We start from the raw sequence: 22,888 nt of genomic DNA on the forward strand, positions 1-22,888 counted from the left end.
ATGAACCATATGATACTATAGGAATGTAGAGAGAATGTGGACGAGTGAGGAGATGAAGTAGAAATACAATTGTAAATGTTGTGGTATTGATATTAAGCATAAGTCTTCCATCTTTACCTGTCTCTCCATTCAAGAAGCTAGTGGGCTCTGTGCTCATTTTGGGGGTGAGATGTGGCAGAGAAGAAAACAGGACAAGACCTGTAAGTCTTTATAATTTTTATTTTCAGAAATTATATGCATCAATTAGGGAGAAGTTTCCCGGTATAAACAATATATATTGAGGGAAGCCAAAGGCAGCAGGAGGCTCCTATCTATGACACCCAAGAATAAAAAGACATCCCTTGAACTGTAGAGAGAACAGAAGGTAGAGATACATAGAGGATAGAGAAAGGGAGGAAGTGAAAAAGTGAGAAAAACATAAAGAGAGAAAAAGAGAGCAGTGTTGGTGGGTCTTGGGACTAGGACAGCCTTCTGGCAGATCACAGGGGATCTAGCAAGTCACCACAGAGAGGTGTACGGTTTGTCTAGGAAGATGGAGCCCTGGACAATTTCTCCAAAATATTCCGTGTTCCATTTGGCACAGGATAGTTGAAGTCACTGGACCTGGAGTAGCCAAACCAACTGGGTAATGTGTATTTCACTGTCAGACTACTGGAGCAAAGCCAGAGTAAGTACATTGTTCTCCTTCCCCCAACTCTTGCTTTGACATAACACTCTAGGATATGGGAGTGTTGGTGACCCTCGAAAGGACTGAGATTCTTCACCCACAGTGATAAAATAGAGACAGAAATTAAGTCAAATTATAGAAAATTAAGTTGATTTTGAGATCAGATATGTAATAGTAATTGCATAACTATAAGGATTTTGGTCTTAATCTGGAAAGTAATTGAAAACCATTATAAGAATTTAAGTACAGGAATTTAGCATCACAGTTTTGTTCTGATTTTTGTGTTCCAACAGTTTATCAGAAAGAATGTAGACATTAAAAAAAATTCCCACTGTCATAGGTATAAATTGAGGTTTTCAGCCTGGGACAAGCTAAATCAAAAAAAGAAATAAAAAATCCAATAGTGTATCAACATTTTTTTTTCACTCATTTGCCATACTGACAGTTCAAATACAAATTTGGTCTAAATGTACAGACTCTCAAGCAACAATGTACAAAAGTTTAAGGGTCAAACATACCAAATGTACAATCTTCAAAACCATCTAATTTAGGGCATTTACTACTGTTAGCTAAGATACATCTGGAACAAGTGATCACTTACAAAAATGTGAAGTAATTTTTTTTTTTAAAAATAAAACTTTATTGCAATAATCCTGGAAGATATACTTGAGGAACAAGTTACCAAAGTATCAAACAATTTGTTTCATCAGCCACTTTGAGTCCATGTTCTAAAATCTAAAGTTTAGTTATCTTTCTTCTAAGCCAAGAGCTTCCTATCATTTCAGTATCTATGTTCTGAAGCAAAGGAGACTGAAGTGAAATGTTTTATCACAACTGCTGTATCAATTGCCTAGGACCTCAACAGCATCATGGTAGTCTGAGAAAAGTTCATGTATAGGGCTATTGCTTTAGCTGACTTAAAATTGCCCCACACAATGGTACCTATCAACCTTTGGTGAAGCCTTTAAAATAATAAACAGGTTTAAATGGATCAAAGGAGGCAAATACAGCATCTGCCTTTAGAGCTATCAACTCAGAAATGCTCTTAATTATGAAATCTTACAGAGAAGTTATTTTTCTTCCTCAAAATCCAGTGATGACAACATTCCTTACTCCAGAGCTGTTGTTTTTACATCATCACTGTCTTGTGAATCATCATCTCCATCTACTTCTGGTCAATCTACATCCTCCTCACCACCCATGTTGTTCATCATCTCAGAGGAATGATCAAAATTAGACATATCTTCATCTGAATCATCTTCTCAGGCTTTCCAGTTACTAAAGTCCACACTGACCCAGTTAAGCTTTGCCCTTTCTTTTGTCAACCTTGGCCATGACTGGCCAGATTCACCTTTGGTAAACAAAATAAAATCGCCCTGTCCATTCTTTTATGCTTGGGATCATTTGGATCAATACAGTGGAAAAGATCAATTTCATTTAAATGTTTAAAATTATCACTTCCTCCAGGACAACTGATGGGAAGTTTGGATTTTTCTAAATTTACATTAACATCTTCACTGTCTTCAACACAAAATCAGTGAAGACGTAGTCCCTTGATCCTACCACTTTGCAGTAGCAGGCTGCATGGTGAACCCGACAGGGGGACCTGGCAAAAGCGTGGGCGGTTCTCTCTGACTCCTCTGGGGTCCCTTCCTCTTCTTGTTTCTCTCAGGCTACAGAGCAGTGTCCCCCTGGGTCCCCAGAATGCACCACACATGGAGAGAGTGACAACTCTGATCCCAGGAGAAAAGGAAGGTGCCAGACTCACAGTTCCCTATTTGTATAGGGGACTGTCATGGAGGAGATAATACAGGTGAAATATGGCAAAACATGTTTCCTGATGAATGGAAAGATACATCCTTTATTGTACGTTAACAAAATTGGGCCGTTACTCTTTAAAAATCAGTATCTTCTTGAGGTTTACAGTGTTCTAGAACTTGAAGTCAACAGCGGGAGAGTGAAGTGAGTCAGCTCATTGTGTGTTTTTCTCCATAAGAAGCACTGTAGAGGCTGATCATATGGATTTGGGGTTTGGGCAAAAGAGGGGGCAATGATTTGAGAATATTGGCAAGAGTGTTCTTGTAATGATGAACCAGAGGACTTACTCTGTTAGAAGAGAACCATCAAAGAAAACTTGCACCAGAGTTAAGCAGGCAAGTAAGACTCTTCAAGTCTTACTACAGAGGGGAGAGACTGAACTCTACTCTACTGAAACAAAAGTTAAGAGGGATTTTAAGTGCTGAGGTGTGCTAGTGAAAAAGTACTTGAGGGTGGGGTTGGCCAATGGAATGTGTCCAGCACACTGAACCATTCCTAGTTTGAAAATGTTTGAAAATGGTTTTCTTTGTGATTAAGCCAGCTGCATTTGTTAATAAGCACTTATCAAGTTAGGCTTTTATCCTCCAATGGGAAATAGGATACTATCTTTCTTGATGGTTACCTTTCAAAGAGATAACTTCTAGGACCTTGAGAAAGACATTCCTGGATTGCAAAACTGGTTAGAAGCTAGGAGAAGGTTTATGTACATTTCAAAAGGGCAGAGAAAGAATTTGCAATTACAAGTATTTACTGTAAATGCTCTGAGAAAAGGGAGGTTAAGGGCCTATAGTAAGGAAGAAACCTGTCTAAAGTTCAGTCTAGCTGAGGGGAATGGTAAGTCTATCTTGGTCCCAGTGAATAGAAAAGGTGTTAAGAGACATAGAAATCACATCAGGATAAATGGATTATAGCTCCCTATTTGGTCAAATAATTTTAAGTGGTAGCATATTGTTGGGAGTTAGTAGGAAATACAGGCCTTAGAGCGTAGTGACTTTTTTTTGTGAGTTGTGTGTGTGTGTGTTGTTTTGTTTCTGTTTTTTGTTTTGTGACATAAGCTTTTCTGCTCCAGGAAGGAAAAAGTTGGTGTATTAGAAGCAAAAATGGTTTGCATGTAAGGCAATCTGACATTTGTTCTCAGAGTTCCTCCTGGCCCTTTTTGTACTTGAGTGAATCCTCTGAAGCAAGTAAATTAACTCTGTAAATTGTGCCATAGTAAATAAACCTCAAGAAAAGGGAGAAAATGATCTAGGACACACACACCAAGTATCAAAAGATGTTCTATATATCCTCATGGTTTATCTCATTTAATCTTCACAACTCTTAGAATTAAATAAGAATCAGTCCATATTTATGGGTGAAGGAACTAAATATAATGCAGTTCTTAAAAGTTGTTTAATATATTAATCTTAGTGTTCTTTGGTACTAATGAAGACCTCTTCATTGTCGTCACTATGGAATATGGAACTATGAGACAGAATGCTTCCTATAAAAACAGGAGATCAAACTTGGTTATTGTGAACTTTCTTATCTCTGGTGTGATCACTTCCATACTACACTTTTCCAAATTCACATTTTCTTGTAATTATTTTACTCATAGACAACCACTGTGTAGATTGTTTTACTCCAGGGAGGGTCACTGCCAACATCTTGTGGAAACACTTTTTTTTTTTAGTACTAACATAAAGCATGCTGATTTATAGCCGTTAACCAAAGAATATACCAATAAGAACCTAACTAGTAAATTTGCTAAAATACTTTTTTACTTGAAGCCCACATTTTAGTAGAATTGTTTACTTTAATATGCAATTTACATTCTCTTAAAGCATTTTCTCCATCCATCTCTAAAGTTGATCTATACAGGTTACTTTCATTTTAATAACACACTCTAAATCTACTTGATAGATGTAGAGGAGAAAATACAGTTAGTCTGACCTTAAATTGTAATTCTTTAGAAGCAAACACTGTATTTTCTCCATTTCAATTTTATAGCAACTGACAACTTAAAGTGTTCCATTGATATGAATATTATCTTATAGGATTTTGATGATATTAGATTTGGTAATATAAAAAATATCTGTTTATTTTAACTACAAATCAGCTTTAAGACTTTGTCTTCAATATCAAATAACTTTCCAATTCAAATTGCTTTTTTTTTTTTTTTTATAAGTACTGTCTAAATACAATAGATGCATCATGTTAAAAAAAAGTCAAACTGGTTGACTCTGGCTGGGTGTTGATTACCAGAGAATGAAATATCAGTGGCATAGCTAGGCCCCAGAAAATTGCTAAAATAAATTTAATTCATACTGAAACATCCAAAATCACATTTATTAAATCATATGCAAGCCCACTCAGTTTAAAGTGTGCAATAACTTGTTTTTATTCTGTGAAGATTGCCAGAGTTTTGGATGTGGTTGTCAATCCTCAACATTTTCTGAAAAATGATCTGAGTTGTATGGATCTATTCCATGCATTTAAGGAAAGAGAGTAAATAATACACTTACGGACCAATCGATCCCACCTGTGATATACTGCATAAGAGAACATTGTCTTCACTGCATAGACCAGTGAGTAGTCATCAGGCTCGCATCTTGTGGGGCTTCACCTCAACATGGATATTGCATAAACTACTAGAGTTCTCCTCACTTCACTTACTGTTGTTGTTGTTGTTAGGAAAATACTCTGGCAAATTGCCACTACTCTGTGGGGATTTCATAAGAATTTGAAATGATATTTGCCAAGTGCACAGCCTAGGTGAATAAGCAGAATGACATGCAAAATCACCAAGACTCAAAAGGGATTTTATAACTTTACCGCTTTGTACTTACTGACTTTGATTTTAATATCATTTCCAAAGGAATTATTTTGCTTATGACTTTATTTTGAAATAACATATAGTAAGTAGTAAATATAGATATAAAATAGCATAGATAAAAGAGGAATTGTGTGTATTCCAAAACTTCCAATGGGAGTGTTTATATTACATCAGCTTGGCTAATCTGGAACTACATTTCTCAGAATCATCTTCCCTGTATAGTTCCAGGTTAGCTTTGGCCACAAGAGAAATTTGCATAAGAATTGGACCAGTGAATCAGCAACCATCAACTCCCTAAAGGTCATCATTGTAGGACACAGAGAAAGACAGTTGTGGAAGGGCTGGTGGGTCCCAGTTTATCCTCACTTTGAATTTTGCTCTTCTTCCTATCCATTGACCCTGCCTCCCAGGCCCAATAATGCTTGGCTGTGAATTCACAGGGGGCAGTAACTGTAAACAGGCAGCAGCTTTCCTGATACTTCTATACCAGCACCCACCGCAGCTTACACCAGCAGCTGGAAGTTGTTTTCAGATTTCCTAGAAGCTTTACCATCGCCCCCCTGTGCCAGTGCTTCAGGAGAACTACCTAGCGACTTCTAATGATTTCTAATCTTCCAGCTTGCCTTTGTGGACTTACTTTCTCAATTCCTCCTACAATTGTGAAATGTCTAATTCTGATAATAAATTCCTGATTGCATAGTCATAGCGTATCTGTTTCCTTGATTAAAGCCTGACTAATCTATTGAGAATATTTTCATTAGTATTCATTAGTACACTTCTCTATTATTTTTTAACAATTCAGTCAACATTTGACAGTCATTTTTTAATTCTTCCTCCCTCCTTCCTTCCTTTCTCCTGTTCCTTGGTTTCTTTCCTGTTTGTCTTTATCAGAAAGTAAACAGTATGAGAGCAGCGACTTATGTCTTGTTTCTCCAACATGCCTCCTACACCTGCAACACATCACCGTTGTTTCTTGTACAACAATTATTAAATGATTTGAATAAATAGTATTAAAATGGTGTGATTTAATAATCAAATTCTTAAGATTATCTGTTTTCCTAATGAACATTCTGATTAATTATTTGAATCTGAGTTCCCACTATCTTCATCAGTCTCCCTATAGTTAAATGCAACCCAATATTGTGTGAACATAATACAATTTGCCTCCATTTACAGGAATGTTCATTGCCTTCTAAAAATAATCAATTATGTGATTTTGTAAGTAATTGTAAGTCTAAACATCATTTATAAGAGACTAAATTAAGAAATGACTATGATTATAAATTGCATTTTCTGTTTTCTTTGTAAAATATTTGGCTTTCTTAACATCCTTACTCCTTAGGTAACATAGTAATTGGAAATAGTATATTAGTGGACTTAAAAAAGCTTTAAATCAGAAAAGCATTTAATCTGGAATATTGCAGTTATTACATGAAAAAGCTTGAAACACTCATTATTTACTGTTATCCTAAAATGTAATTCTGTGTTGTCCAAATGGTTTTTTAAAAAAAATAGTGTTTTGTTATTTTTCAGAGGAGTTAACTCTGTCTTCAAGAAAACACATCCTAAGTATTCTGATTTCTTTTTTTATTTGAGGCCAGAATTAGTAGAATTAGTAAAAACACTAGTGGAAATAGGTGCAGTGAAATGAATCCTAAAATTCTCGGACATGGTAGTTTATCAATAATCTTTATTTGTTAAAGGTTATTATGGTGAATCAAAGACTCCTAATCAAGACATTTTTAAAATAATGTTAGGACTTGGATACAATTCTTAATTCTGAAGCTTGAGCAATGTAGCTATAAGACATGGGCTTGTTTGCTGGAAATCTCTTAGCTTGTTTTCTAATATATTTATAATACATAATAATATTTATGCTTGCTGAAAAATTACAGATGTAAAAGATGTTGTAAGTAAGCAATATGAATGTTAATATAGTTATTACTAACAATTATTGATCCTGTTGCCCTGTCCAGGTTTTCTTCCCAGGTGTCAGTCCAATTCTACTATTTACCTTTGATAACTCTGTCATATGTGGACCAGCTTCAAATTATCTCTGGTTACGTCCCACATCTTTTACTCAAATGAGAAATGTATAAGAAAGAATTAACGGCTGTATTAGTCATAAAGTCAGCATGGACCCCTGACTTTAGGTACTACCACTCACTGACCTGCTTTACTGGGACCTCAAAATTCCCTTCCTTTTCCAGAAGGACAATATTGCAAATGTGAGCATGTTAAAAATCTGTATTGTGATAAATCTCTAAATGCAGATCCTTTCCACCTAAAAGAAGACGTGTGTTTTCCTATCTTTCATCTTGAATTTAATTTTATGCCGAGAGCATTCTGTACTATTGAGGCAAACTTATACAAAAGAATAACATTTCAGCATTTTTGTCCATGTATTTTTTTACTACTCTTAATTTTGCTCTTTCCTCTGCAGCCTTTCCATTATTAAAACTACAAAACAAGGTTAAAGTGTTCTGCTCCAGTGAAAATAATACATTTTTTTCAAATTCTCAGCGCTAAGTTCCAAAATATACTCTTGACCTTTACAATATAAACAGTATCCTTGAAAAATTTTGAGAGTGATAATGATTTATGTAATTTAAAGTATGAGGGACTGGAGAACTTGCAGCACGAAGTTTATGCAATGAACTCTAGAGTAAGATAAATGCAAGAGGTAATACCAACTGCTTGCAAGAATAGATCCAAAAGGTTTAAGAGCCTAAACACAATAGAATATATTTCTAGCTCACCTATCTGTTCAGTGCAGGTCTTCCCAGTTGATAGGTCTTTTCCATGTGGGGATCCACTGACGTAGGCTCCCTCCATCTTGTGGCTCACTCATCCTCTCACACCTGCTCACTATCTGAAATTCAGACTCAACCAGGTGAAGGGGACATTGAGTGGAGAGGAAAATCACCTGCTCCTAAAAAGCTTTGTTCCCACATGGGTTGCACTCTCATTCGGTTTATAATGAACTTTCACATCAGGAAACCAAGCCATGGTGTTAATCATATCAGGTTTTTGAGGGCTAATATGTTTTTCTATGTTACTAAATGAAAGTATTAAATTATCATATGTTAAGAGTTATCTTTCAATGTCTAATTGGCTCCTGGAAAAGCTTCCCATAGCACTAGCTGGAATGACTCCAAAAGGAGCAGGTGAAAGGAATAGACTTGCCTTCAAGATAAGACACTTGATAAAGGTGAGAGGATCTACCATGAGTCATTAAACAACTTCCAGAAAAGTGTTTTAATATCCTTTGTCAGTAAGCACTTGGTTCTCATTAATCCTTAACTTGAAGATTTTGGTATGTGCTTGTTCCTTCCATTTGAACATAGCTCATGTTTATTATCCCTGGTGCATTAGATATATAAACTTTTGAGAATAAGTGACTTTTTTACAAAATTGCATCTAACCCTTGCTTCCCATCTAGTATTCATATGTGAGATGGAAATGTGGCTGTATAAGTGTGTCTGAACCTTCAAATGTTCTGTCCTTCAGCTGTATTTAGGAAAATAGGCAGTTAAGTTCTAGTATTAAGTCCTTACTGAGTAATCTGACCTTTGAAAGCTAGAAATAGAGAAGAATAAAAGTGCACTTTAGTTGAGACTCTATACCTTGTTTTAGAAATAGTTCAAAAAGTGTTCTCCAAAGATTCCGGTATCTGGTTATTCAATCAAACACTAGTCTAGTTATTTCTGTGAAGGGACTTTGCAGATTAAATTAAGATTATGAACCAACTGACCTTAAGATAGGGAGCTTCTCCTGGTAGACTTAATATAATCACACTCTTCCTTAGGAGAAGAAAATAGAAAGATGAGTCAAAATATGTGGTGGAAGACAACAGAGGAGCAATGAGGCAAAAAAAAAAAGGATGTCAGAGACAAATTTTATTTTTTTTACATTTATTTATCTATTTTTGAGAGACAGAGCACAAGTGGGGGATGGGAGGAGAGAGAAGGAGACACGGAATCCGAAGCAGGCTCCAGGCTCGCAGCTGTCAGCACAGAACCCCACGCGGGGCTCGAACTCACAGACCGCGAGATCATGGCCTGAGCTGAAGTCGGACACTCAACCGACTGAACCACCCAGGTGCCCCAGGACGTCAGAGACATTTAATGAGTGAGAAGGACTCAATCCACCATTGCTGTCTTTGAAGACCGAGGAAGGGGGCTATGACCTAAGAAATGCAGGCAACCACTAGAAGACATGGACGATTTCTAGGCAACATCTAACAAAGAAGTAGAAAGCTCAATTCGACAGCCACAGAAAACCGAATTCTGGCAACATCCTGAATTAGCTTGGAAGTAAACTCAAATCCGAAGTCTCTGGAAGGAAATGCAGTCCTGCCAGTAATTTTGGCTTTTTGAAATCAGAAGTAGAGAACCACATAAACAATGTGCCTGGAATTCTGACCTACAGAACTGTGAGATAAATAAGTGGCTATTATTTTAAGCTGCTGAATTTGTGGTAACTTGTTACATCAGCAACGGAAAAATAATACCTGCTTTTATGGGCCAAGAAAACCAGTATTTTTACATTAGGTAGCATAAACTAGTGGAATGGAAATGACCTACTGGTGTTTCCTGAATTTTTAAAAATCACTTCACCAAATGAGGTTTTTAAAATGTTCACTGGAAACCTTAAGGGTGACTTATCAGAGCCCAGTAATACAATTTCACAAGTATCTAGGACTAAAGGGGAATAAGAACCATATATAACACTGTTTGAATTTTAACTGTATGTTCAATACCTACAGAAACCTCATTACTTCACAGTGATAATATAGCTGATTCCCAATCATCTTGGCTTGTATTGCAGATGTATGTTTTCAGGCTTTGTAGACTAATGACTTTGGTGTGTATTTTTACCCTCTCAAATTCTGATTCTTTTTTTATTTGGTACATGAAACCTTCATATCCCTTATGTTGAATTACATTGACAAAACTGCCTCCAATTGTCAGTGATGATCCATTTGGAGACAACACTGCACTCATATTTGAAAACACTTTCTGAAGAGACATCTGATATATAAAAATGCTTTAAAAATCAATGAACTTTTAGAAACAGTGACAAAATGATAAAGCAGCAAACTTTAAAATCTTACTGAAGGTTTTTTTTGGATCAACAAACATTTATTAAGAATCTACTGTGTGTTTAGGATTTAAAAGCTTCTAAGATATAACAGAAAAATAAAGTTCAGTTGGAAACAGATCCAGGTCTGAATCAAATATTCAACTACTTAAAGCATGTAACTTTAGGTAAGTCACCCAACATCTGGGACTTCAGGGGTCTCACCTGTAAAATCAGAATAGCAATAATTACTTCAGAAACTAGCTATGCAGATTTAGTAAAATAATGCATAGGAATATGTCTAGCTGGCATTTATAGCAAGCTGAATAATGGCCTCCAAAGCTATAAGGTTCTAATCCTCGGAAACTGTAAATGTTACTTTTAAGGAAAAAAGGATCTGTGAAAACTAAATTAAGATTCTTGAGATGGAAAATTATTCTGCATTATCTGCATGGGCTCAAAATGCCAGTGCCCTTAGTTAAAAAAATAAATAAATAAACAAAAGCAGAGGATGATTTGACACAGAAGTGGAGAAGGCAATGCGACCATGAAGGTAGATTAGAGGGATGTGGCCCATAAACCAAGGAATGTCAGCTGCCACCAGAAGCTAGAAGAGACAAGAAATGCATTCTACCCAGGAGCCTCCAAAGGGAGTGCAGCCCTTGATATCATCCCAGTGAAACTGATTTGGGATTTCTGCTGTCCAGAACCATGAAAGAATTAATTTCCATTTTGTTTCTAGTTACCAAGTTTGTCAAATTTGTTAAAGAAGCCACAGGAAACTGACTAATGCTCAATGAAAGTTAGTTTGCTTTCCCATCTTTGGACAAGCTTTGTCTGTATTTGTATTACCCCATTGGGACTTTCATTCCATTTTCATCATTGGAAACTAGATATCATATCCAATGAGATATAACTGCAGACTAACTCTTTCACCCAGTTGCCATTTTCCTCAATAAATTTATTTGGTTAAAGTTATTCCTCCACCTATTCATTAACAACGAACTATCTGCTAGCCATTGTAGTAGGGAGTATAGAGGATGAAAAGATGGACCAAGTCTCTACCCTGAAAGAATTTGTAACCTGCTTTAGTAGTTACACTTGCATCAGACAATTTGCACTAAATAGGTGAAACATTTTCAGAAAATCAAAGGTGGGAAAGAATTATTCATTCTAGAGAATCAAGAAAGGCTTTATGGAAGAATTCACCTTTGATCTATATCTTCAAGACAGCTCTACTTTATGCAGATGCAGAGATGGTACAGGAAAGAACAGTAAACAATGGAGGAATTATCTGCAAGCTTAATATATGGCACCATACAATGCCCAGCAAAATGTGGGAGGAAAAGCTATTTAACCAGACGAATGGAGAAACATTCAAGCCAAACAGTCTCTCTAGATATTGTCCAATCACTTCACATGTTTTGAAATCAAGTCTGGTCTTTTATTTTTGAAAAATCATACTATTTTTAATTTGTAAACACTGGTGACTCTATCAGAGCTACAAAAGGCTTTTGGAGACTGTGATATGGGGCACTAGCAGCAATGTCCTCAAGAAATTAGCTAGATCAATTGGGAAACCAATAGGAAAACTTACAAGAAGTTGTTGTCCGGATAATTCAAATTATTTTCTTTTAACTGTCAAATTCCTATGTGAATTTGATACTGAATAAAAGCAGAAGAGAATACCAAAGTGTTCCAGTTTTCCTGTGTGTGTTTTTTTCACTGCGTTTTAATAAAAAGCCTCTATAACATTAAAATATTTACATTATTCTCCTCTTTTCTGGAAAATATGTAGAGCCCCAAAGCAATAAAGCCATGATATGATTTTCGTTTAAAAGTCTTGAAAGCATTCAAACAGTTGAAGACATGGTTTCATCAAAACACATCTTGCTATTGTTTTTACTGTGACTATTAGGTTTTCTTACACCTGAATGTTCTTTAAATCGATCCACTGCTGTAGGTGTTTGGGGCTAAATTGGAAGATCAATATTCATTATCCTCTGTGTAGATTATCTCTGGTTTTACCCTGATGCAGACTAAGTCAGAAAAGGAAAGGAAGAATAGCAAAACCATCTAGGTGCAGGGGAGAGAGATTGATGAGCCGTGGCAGCAAGGAAGGGACATTAGACCGTTTGCTCCTGGAGCTCATATAAATCAACCATAGAAGAAAAAAAAAATGTGAAAGTGAGAAGATGGAGGGGGAACTATGGAGAAATCTAGTTCCACTTAAAAAGTTAAGTTTCACGATTAAATTGGTTAGACAGGTAAGCTTCCTCCTCTTGGTAAGTAAGGAAAATGAATTTTTATATACTCAACTGGATAGTCTGATATATATCTCTAACATGCTTCTTTGGCACCTGGTTGCAGAATCTGGTAGTGTAGTTTTAACTATTTTGAAGGTAACTGATTAAATGATAGATAGCAGGCATTCAAAGCTATGTAGAATTTTATAATTTACACTCAACAAATATAATCACACTTGATTTTCATAGTGATGTAACTCAGGTATCAGCTCCACTTTCTAGGCCAGGAAATCATAGATGGTGGCTTGCCAAGGACACCTACCTTCTAATTTGCAGATCTAGGACTCCAACTTAGATCCAGGATAGTTTCCACCAAACTGATAACTGAATGCTAGCTACAAAACCTGATGCAGCAATTTTGATGAAAAGCATTGGTAAGGATTAGATAGTATCTAATAGTAACAGTTAATATTTTAAGTGTTTACTATGTTCCAGATGCTAATCTATGTGCTTTATCCCCCCAACCACCCTATGAGGTAAATGTTAATATTATCACCATTTTATTTTATTTTTTTAAGTTTACTTATTTATTGGGGGGGTGGGAGGGGGGCAGAAAGAAAGAAGAGAAAATCCCAAGCAGGCTCCATGCTGTCAGTGCAAAGCCTGATGTGGGGCTCGAACTCATGAATCATGAGATCATGACTTGAGTTGAAATCAAGAGTCGGTCACTTCACTGACTTAGCCACCCAGATGCCCCAACACCATCTTATTGATGGGCAAATTGAGACAGGTCCCAAAGATAATGTGAAGCCAGGCTTTGAATCCAGGGAGCTCAACTTCAGATGTCATGTTACTAACCAGTAGGCATATTACTTCACATTCAGATATATAAAAAACAAAATTACTTTAAATTTAGTTTCTACTAATAAACTAATAAACTGTCACTCTTTAAATGCTGTGTTTGATTTAATTTGAGCATGTTTACATTTTGTTTCACACCAACCCACGGTCAGAAATGCTCAGCCAAATTAGGGATAGGTGATTTGAGTTACTGCAGACACCCAATGTGGACAATTAAGACTTCCCTATTTCATTTTGCTTTGGAGATGTAAGAGCTGGACTTTGCAGAATATATAGGTTACTTTGAAAAAACTTAGGAAATATTGCCTATGATCAAAAGTAAAAGTTAGGGAGAGATAAATATGTTCATATATCTTGTGAATATTTTATCATTTCTGGCATCTTATCTGTTTGGATTGCTCATGTAACAAGTGGATCTGTAGGTAAATTTCAACTCTTTACTCACTTACCTAGGATAAATTTCCCAATGTCAGTAATTTGCATTTCAATAGTAGCAAAGAGTGCTATAGCATGCAGATATCATTTATCCTCTAAAATTTAAAAAGCTGCCCCCCAGATGTTGGGTGGGGCCATGAGGCTAGCCTGGCCAATGAGGTGTGAGCTTTCATCTTTCAGGGGTCAAGCAGGTCCCCTTGGGGAACCTGAAAGAAAGGGAAGCACAGACTGGGTGAGTGAGCCTGGCTCTGCTGATGTTAACATCAGAAAGTAAAAGTGGGTTATAGAGAGAGGTTGGTTCCAAGATGGCAATGGAGGAAGACCCTGAATTCACCTCCTTCATGGAAACACTGAATCTACATTGAATTTATTTAATTGTTATTTAGAGCAATTCTTTGTACGGATAAAGTAATTCCTCCTGAAGAAGAACTGAGGGCTGACTGAACAACCTCTGCACACAAACAATAGAGGGCCTGTATAGAAAGGGTAGGAAAGATAGAGACACGGTAACCACAGGAACCCCAGTCCTGGTGCTGTGAACTGCAATGGGGAGGGAAAGTACTGAAGGACTGGGCGCACATCCTGAGGCACAGGAAAACAAAACAAACAAAACAAAACAAAAGCTGTGGTTTAAAAGGGCAACTAGAATTTAAATGAACCAGGGCTTGCGAGTCTGCCAAATGGTGGGGGGCTTGTGGAATCCTCTCTAGTGTCAGAGGGGCTGGTGACTGTCATTTTTTACGGTCCCCTTATACCTTGATAGCACAGATGGAAGCAGGGTTCAGGCACCCTAGCCCGCCTGACACTAGCTCCAGCTCCCTGAGGCACAGAAAAAAAAGTAATGGTTCAAAAAAACAATTAGAATATAAAGGAAAGAGCCCTAGGAGAACCACAGAAGTGCTCTCCAGGGTCTAAGAGGCTGACAAGTGCCATTGTTTATGCTTACCCTTCACCCTGATAGCATAGATGGGGTAGGATACTGGCACCTGGACCAGCTGGCTGCCCTAGCAAGCCCTGGACCACAAGCCCACACCTGCCATTCCCCCAGAGAGACTCCCCCCACCCCTGCATCCCACCAAGGCAGCACCAGTGCAACACACACCAGGACATCCTTGGATACTACAGCTCCAGCCATGTTTCCAAGGTGACATGGATGAAAAGCACTACAGGACACAGCAGGCCCAGACCCACTTCAGCTCCAGACGACACACCAGAGCACTTCCCCTGTGCAGCATCCCAGGACTTCCCAATCTATACCTGCTTCAGTTCCAGCTGTTCTGCTGGGTCACTGCTGCATGGAGTGTCCTGGAACCACCAAGCATGTGCCTGACTAAAAGTGTTGCCATCCTGCCAGGGAACCCCCTGCATAGAGTGCACCAGGACAACCCTGCCTGTGCCTATTTCAGCTCCAGCAGTCCCATCAAGGTGCACCATGTGCAGAATGTCCTGAGACCCACAGCCTGCACCCACTTCAGCTCCTGCTCTCCTGAAAAGGTGCCTCCTGTTAGGAATGCCCTGAGACCCCATGGCCTGAGCCCACTTCAGCCTCAGACCTCCAACCAGAGTGTCCTGTGTGTGGAACATTCTAGGAAGCCCTGACCCATGCCCACATCAGCAGCAGCCATCAGCAGGGAGGCTCTGGTGATAATGCCCTGGTACTCCAAGAACATGCCTACGACAGGTCTGGCTGGCCAGCCAAAGCCACCAGACACATGCAGTTTACACAAGGGATATTCCTACAAGGCCAATCTTTCATGACCCGGAGAAGTAGCTATTCCATCTAATTCAGATAAATAAACACAGAAGATCAGACAAAATGAGAAGACAAAGGAATATGCTCCACAAACAAAAGAACAAGACAGAACTCCAGAAAAGCTAAATGAAAGAAAGATAAGCAATCTACTCAATAAAAAGTTCAAAGCAATAGTCATAAAGATGGAATGGAAAGAAGAATGAATTCAGTGAGAACATCAATAAAAAGATAGAAAAGAAAAAAAACCATTGAATAATAAAATAGCTGAATAAAAAATACATTAAGGAGAATCAACAGCAGATTAGAGGATGCAGCACAGATCAATAATCTGCAACACACTACAAAGCACCCAAGTTGAAGAACAAAAAGAAAAACACATTTTTTAAAAATGAGGATAGGCTAAACAATTTCAGGGACAACATCAAGTGTACTAACATTCACATTTTAGGGATTCCAGAGGATAGAAGAGAAAGAAAGAGGCAGAAAATTTGTTTGAAGAAATAATAGCTGAAAACTTCTAGTCTGGGGAAAGAAATAGGCATCCAAGTGCAGGAATCACAGAGAGCTCCAAACAAAATAAACCCAAGAAGGTCCACACCAAGAGACATAATTAAAATGTCAAAGATAAAAGATAAAGAAAGAATCCTAAAAGCAGCAAGAGAAAAGTTATGTATAACTTAAACTAGTTATGTAGAAGGGAAACCTCATAAGGCTGTCAGCTAATTTTTCAGCAGAAACTTTGCAGGTTAGGAGGAGTGGCATGATTTTTCAAAATACTGAAAAGAAAAAGCATACAACCAACAATACTCTACTCTGCAAGGTTACCAGTCAGAATTGAAGGAGGGATAAAGACTTTCCCAAACAAAGGAATTTACCACCACTAAACCAGCCTTACAAGAAATGTAAAGGGGCTTCTTCAGCAGATAAGAAAAGGTCATAACTAAAAAGAAAAATATGAAAGGAAAAAAATTCATGAGAAAAAGTAAACATACAATAAAATTAGTAGATCAATCACTTATAAAACTAGTAGGAAGGTTAAAAAACAAAAGTAGTAACATCAAGTTATATCTAAAAAATTAGTTAAGGGATCCACAATACAACAAGATGTAAAATGTGACATCAAGTATATAAAATGTTGAGGAGGGAAGTAAAAATACAGTACTTTTATAAAGTGTTGGAACTTAAGTGACCATCACTTTAATATAGACTGCTTAATACACACTTAAGACCCTGTGTATGAAACTCAAGGTAAACACAACCAAAAGCCTATAAAAGATAAAATAACAATAACAATAATAATAATAATAATAGTAATAAAATAAAGAGAAAGAACTTCAAACATAACTAAAGAGAGTTATCAATCACAAGGGAAAAGAGCAAGAGAAGAACAGAAAAGAATACAAACACAAACAGAAAATAATGAACAAAATGGCAATAAGAACATAGTTATCAGTAATTACTTTAAAGATAAATGGTCTAAATGCTCATATCAAAGGAAATAAGTTGACTGAATTGGTTAAAGAAACAAACACAAAACAAAACAAAAAACCAAAAAACTGATCCATCTATAGCCTGCTCACAAGAGACTCCACTTCAGATATAAAGACACATACAGACAGACTGAAAGTAAAGGGATGGGCAAAATTATTCTACACAAATGGAAGCAAAACAGAAAACAAAACAAAACAAAACAAAAAGCCTGGGTAGCAATACTTATATCAGACAAAATAGACTTTAAAAAGTCTATTAACAAAAAGACAAAAAACAAATAAAATTATTACATAATGATAAATGGATCATTCCAAGAATATGAGTTATTAATATGTATACATTTAACATATAAGCACCTAAGTACAAAAAGCAAATATTAGCAGAAATAAAGGGAGAATTGACAGTGATACAATAATAGGAGGGAAGTTTAACACCTCAGTTACATCAATGGATAGATCATCCAGACACAAAATCAATAAGGAAACAATGTCTTTGAATGACATATTAGACTAGATGAAAATAACAGATATACCCGAGCAACAAGAAAAGTCTCAAATAAACAATCTAAACTTACAACGAAAGGAACTAGAAAAAGAACAAAGCTCAACATTAGAAGAAAAGAAATAAAAAGCCAGAATGAGAATAAATGAAATAGAGAATAAAAAAATAAAACATCAATCAAAGAGCTGGTTCTTTGAAAAATAAATAAAATTGATAACATTTAGCCAGACTCATCAAAAATAAAAGAGAGAGTTTTACTTCTTCCTTGCCCAGTTGGATGCCTTGTACTTCTTTGGGTTGTCTGATTGCTGTGGCTAGGACTTCCAGTATTATGTTGACTAACAATGATGAGAGTGAACATCCCTGTCTTGTGCCTGACTATAGAGGAAAAGCTCTGTTTTTCCCCATTGAGAATGATATTAGCTGTGTGTTTTTCATATATGGCCTTTATTATGTTGAGGTATATTCCCTCTAAACCTACTTTGTTGAGGGTTTTTTTTATCATGAATGGATGCTGTACTTTGTCAAATGCCTTTTCTGCATCTATTGAAATGATCATGATGGTTCTTATCCTTTCTTTATTAATGTGATGTATCACATCGATTGACTTGTGAATATTGAACCACTCTTACAACTCAAGAATAAATCCCACTTGATTGTAGTGAATCATTTTTTAATGCATTGTTGGATTTGGTTTGCTAGTATTTTATAGTTTATTTTTGCATCTGTGTTTATCAGGGATATAGGACAGTAGTTCTCTGTTTTTGTGGTGTCCATATTTGGTTTTGATATCAGGATAATGCTGGCATCATAGAATGAATTCAGAAGTTCTCCTTCCTTTTGGAAGGAGTTTGAAACTATTTTTGAACAGTTTGGCACAAATAGGTAATTAAGTCTTCCTATTTTAAATGTTTGGTAGAATTTGCCTGTGAATCCATCTGGTCCTGAACTTTCGTTTGTTGGTAGTTTTTGATTACTGGTTCAATTTCTTTGCTGGTTATCAGTCTGTTCAAGTTTTCCATTTCTTCCTGTTTCAGTTTTGGTAGTTTATATGTTTCTAGGAATTTATCCATTTCTCCCAGGTTGTCCAATTTGTTGGCATATAGCTTTTCATAATATTCTCTTATAGTTCTATTTCTGTGGTGTTATTTTTCCTCTGTCATTTGTGATTTTATTTGAGTCCTTTTTCTTTTCTTTTTGATAAGTCTGCCTAAAGGTTTGTCAAATTTATTATCTTTTTTAAAAGCCACTTCTGGTTTCATTGATCTGTTCTGTTGTTTTTTAGTTTCTATATATTTTTTTAATTTCTGCTCTAATCTTTACTCTTTCCTTCCTTTTGCTGGCTTCAGGTTTTGTTTGTTCTTTTTCTAGCTCCTTTAGGTATAAGGTTAGGTTGTTTATTGGAGACTTTTCCTCTTGAGGTAGGCTTGTATTGCTCTATACTTCACCCTTAGGACTGCTTTTGCAGTATCCCAAAGGTTTTGGATCATTGTGTTTTCATTTCTTTCCATGACTTTTTTATTTCTTCTTGATTTCCTGGTTGATCTAGTCATTGTTTAGTAGCACGTTGTTTAACCTCCATGCAATTGTAGTCTTAAGATTTTTGTCTTGCTTTTGACTTGTAGTTTCATAAGCAAAAATATACAAAGGAGAAGACAGTTTTTTCAATAAATGATGTTGGAAAAATTGGATAGCTACATGCAAAAGAATAAAAAAAAAACAGTTTCTTACACTATCCACACATAAAAATTCAAAATAGATTAAAGACCTAAATGTGAGACCCAAAACCACAAAACTCTTAAAAGAAAACATAGGCAGCAATTTCTTGGACATCAACCTTAGCAACATATTTATGGATATGTCTCCTCAGGCAAAAGAAACAAAAGCAAAAATAAACTATTGAGACTACACCAAAATTTAAAACTTTGCACATAGAAAAGGAAAACAAAACAAAAAGGCAGCCTACTGAATGGAAGAAGATATTTACAAATGATTTATCCAACAAGGGGTTAATATCCAAAATATATAAAGAATTTATACCAATGTCAACACATACACACACACAAAAAAAGAATGAAAAATAACCTACCAAATAATCAAATTTAAAAAATGAGTAGAGGACCTAAATAGGAATTTTTCCAAAGAAGATGTACAGATATAATAGACATGTGAAAAGTTGCTCAACATCACTGATCATCAGAGAAATGCAAATCAAAACTACAATAAGATCAACAACAACAACAACATAAGATATTACTTTATACCAGTCAGAATAGCTATTATCCAAAAACAAGAAATAAGTATTGTGAGGATGTGGAGAAAAAGGAACCCTCTGCACTGTTGGGGGAAATGTAAATTGGTGCAGCAACTGTGGAAAACAAAAATTAAAACTAGAATTACCATATGATCCAGTAATTCCACTACTGGGATTTACCCAAAGAAAATGAAAACACTAATTTGAAAATATATGCACATCTCATGTTTATTGTGGTATTATTTATAATAGCCAAGATAGAAAAGCAAACCAAGTGTCCATCGATAGATGAATGGATAAAGATGTAATATATATGTACCATGTAATATTACTCAGCCAAGACTGTGGATGGACCTTGAGTGTATTATGCTAAGTGAAATAAGTCAGACAGAGAAAGACAAATACTATATGGTTTCACTTATATGGGGAATCTTAAAAGACAAAACAAGTGAACAAAGAAACCAAACAGAAACAGACTCAAAAACATAAAGAACTAGGTGTTGGCAGGGTGGGGGGATGGGAAAAATAGGTGAAGGGAATTAAGAAGTATAAACTTCCAGTTATAAAATAAATAAATTCACAGAAATGGAAAATAAAGCATAGGGAACATAGTCAATAATATTGTAATAACATTGAATGGTGACATATTACTACACTTATCATGATGAACGTTGTGTTTTTTTAGAATTGTCCAATCAGTATTTTTTGCACCTGAAACTAATAATGTATATAAAGTATACTTAAATAATAAAAAAATTTTAAGTGGGTTGTAGGTTTCTACCTTCTTCAGACAATTTTCAGACAATTTTAAGAAAATCAGAGTAATGCATACTGGAGAAGTTTTAGTGTATCAGTCAGGGTTCTCTAGAGAAAAGGAATCAAATACTATGCATATAAATAGTGACAGCTTTATGAAATTGCTTCTACTATTATGGGGACTCACAAGTTGAAATTTGTAGAGCGGGCCAGCAGGTTGGAAACTCAGGCAGGACTTAGAGGCAGAATTACTTCTCTGAGAAACTTCAGTTTTTGTTCTTAAGGCCTTCAACTAACTGGATAAGTTTCATCCATATTATTGAGGGTAATCCCCTTTACTTAAAGTCTACTGATGATAATAAATGTTAATCACATCTAAACAATGCCTTCAAAACAATATCTATACTGATGTTTCATTAAACAACTGGGCACAATAGCCTAGCCTAAGGTGATACACAAAATTAACTCATCTATTCTTATAACTCATGTCTATCACATATTGTCTATTCATAATGTGCTTGAATGAATAAAGCTAACTAAAGACATAGTATTTACCCTAAATCCTATTTTTTTTCTGATGTACTCCAATAATACCCCCAACTTATCCTGAAATCTTGATGGTTACTCAACACTCTGATGTCAAACTTTCCTCATGCCCTCTGGATATGGTGTTTGTTCTTCTATATGGATCTTACTTGTAATGGATCACATAATACTGGTTCTATGGCCAGTACCCCAACTTTAATAATCTGAACACCCAAGGAGTGATGAGATTCCAATCCTAAAATGAAGTGCAAATTTTCTTGTTTTCTCTCTTGTAATTTTCCATGGAAACTAAAAATAATGATGATTTAAGACACGATTTCACATAACCTTGCTACAATCTGACATCTACTCCTTTCTGTGGATGGATACTTATAGTGGCTTTACTCATAACTGCCAAAATTTGGAAGCAACCAACATGTCCTTCTGTTATTAAATGGACAAATAAACTGTGGTACCTCCAGACAATGGAATGCCATTCAGCACTAAAAAAAGAAATGAGCTATCAATCCATGAAAAGACATGGAGAAAACTTAACTGCAAATTACTAAGTGAAAGAAACCAGTCTGAAAATGTTACATAGCATATATGACATTCTAGAGATTCTGGAAAAGGCAAAACTATGGAGATAATAAAAAGATCAGTGGTTGCCAGTGTTTGGATGGGAGATAACTAGGCAGAACACAGAGTATTTTTTAAAAAAAAATTTTTTTTAACGTTTATTTATTTTTGAGACAGAGAGAGACACAGCATGAGTGGGGGAGGGGCAGAGAGAGAGGGAACCACAGAACCGGAAGCAGGCTCCAGGCTCTGAGCCATCAGCCCAGAGCCCGACCCGGGGCTCGAACTCGCGGACCGCGAGATTGTGACCTGAGCCGAAGTCGGCCGCTTAACCGACTGAGCCACCCAGGCGCCCCAACACAGAGTATTTTTAGTGCAGTGAAAATATTGTGTATGGTGCCACAATGATGGATTTATACATTATACATTTGTCCAAATCCATAGAATATATAACACCAAGAGTGAACCCTAAGATAAACTATAATGGGTAATTATGATGTGTCCGTGCATGTTCATCAATTGTAACAAATGTACCACTCTAGCCGGGGATGTTGATAATGGGGAATGTAATGCATGTATGAGGGCAGAGGGTATGTGGGAAACTTCTGTACTTCCCTATAAATTTTTCTGTGAACCTTAGACGGCAAAAAAAAAAAAAAAAAAAAAAGCCTATTCAAAAAAGTGCACGATTAAATCACTGTCCACCTCTTTATTACTCTCCCTTGTCCACATTAGCCTTAGCTCTGTTTCTAAGATTTTTCCTTTTGTTTCTAAATCACATTAAGATAATTTCTTCCTTAGTGATTTTGCCAACTCTGTTCCCTCTGCTTGGCATGCTCTTCCTCTAGAATTCTAAATGTCTTTTTGTTCTTATCCTTCACATCTCAGACAAAAGTTCTTAAATATGCCTGTATCTAAATTATTCCTTTCCCTCTCAGACTGTGCATTCATGTATCATTAACTCACTGTATTTTTGTATTTTTTGCTACCTGAAATTATCTCATTCATTTCTTGTTTATCTGTCATCTCCCCATATCTTCCTCTAACTCCACCGTGATTATCAATGGATTTTGAGATTTTATTGTATCCACTGCGAGATTTATTA

General features: G+C 36.2%; 1 pseudogene; it reads right to left on the minus strand.

Annotated features, from left to right (window-relative positions):
• Window positions 1-1,666: 1,666 nt before the first annotated feature.
• On the minus strand, window positions 1,667-2,253 carry LOC131513462 (prostaglandin E synthase 3-like; annotated as a pseudogene).
• Window positions 2,254-22,888: the final 20,635 nt, after the last annotated feature.

The sequence above is a fragment of the Neofelis nebulosa genome, chromosome 6 (assembly GCF_028018385.1).
Source record: "Neofelis nebulosa isolate mNeoNeb1 chromosome 6, mNeoNeb1.pri, whole genome shotgun sequence".
In the NCBI taxonomy this organism is placed as follows: Eukaryota; Metazoa; Chordata; class Mammalia; order Carnivora; family Felidae; genus Neofelis; species Neofelis nebulosa.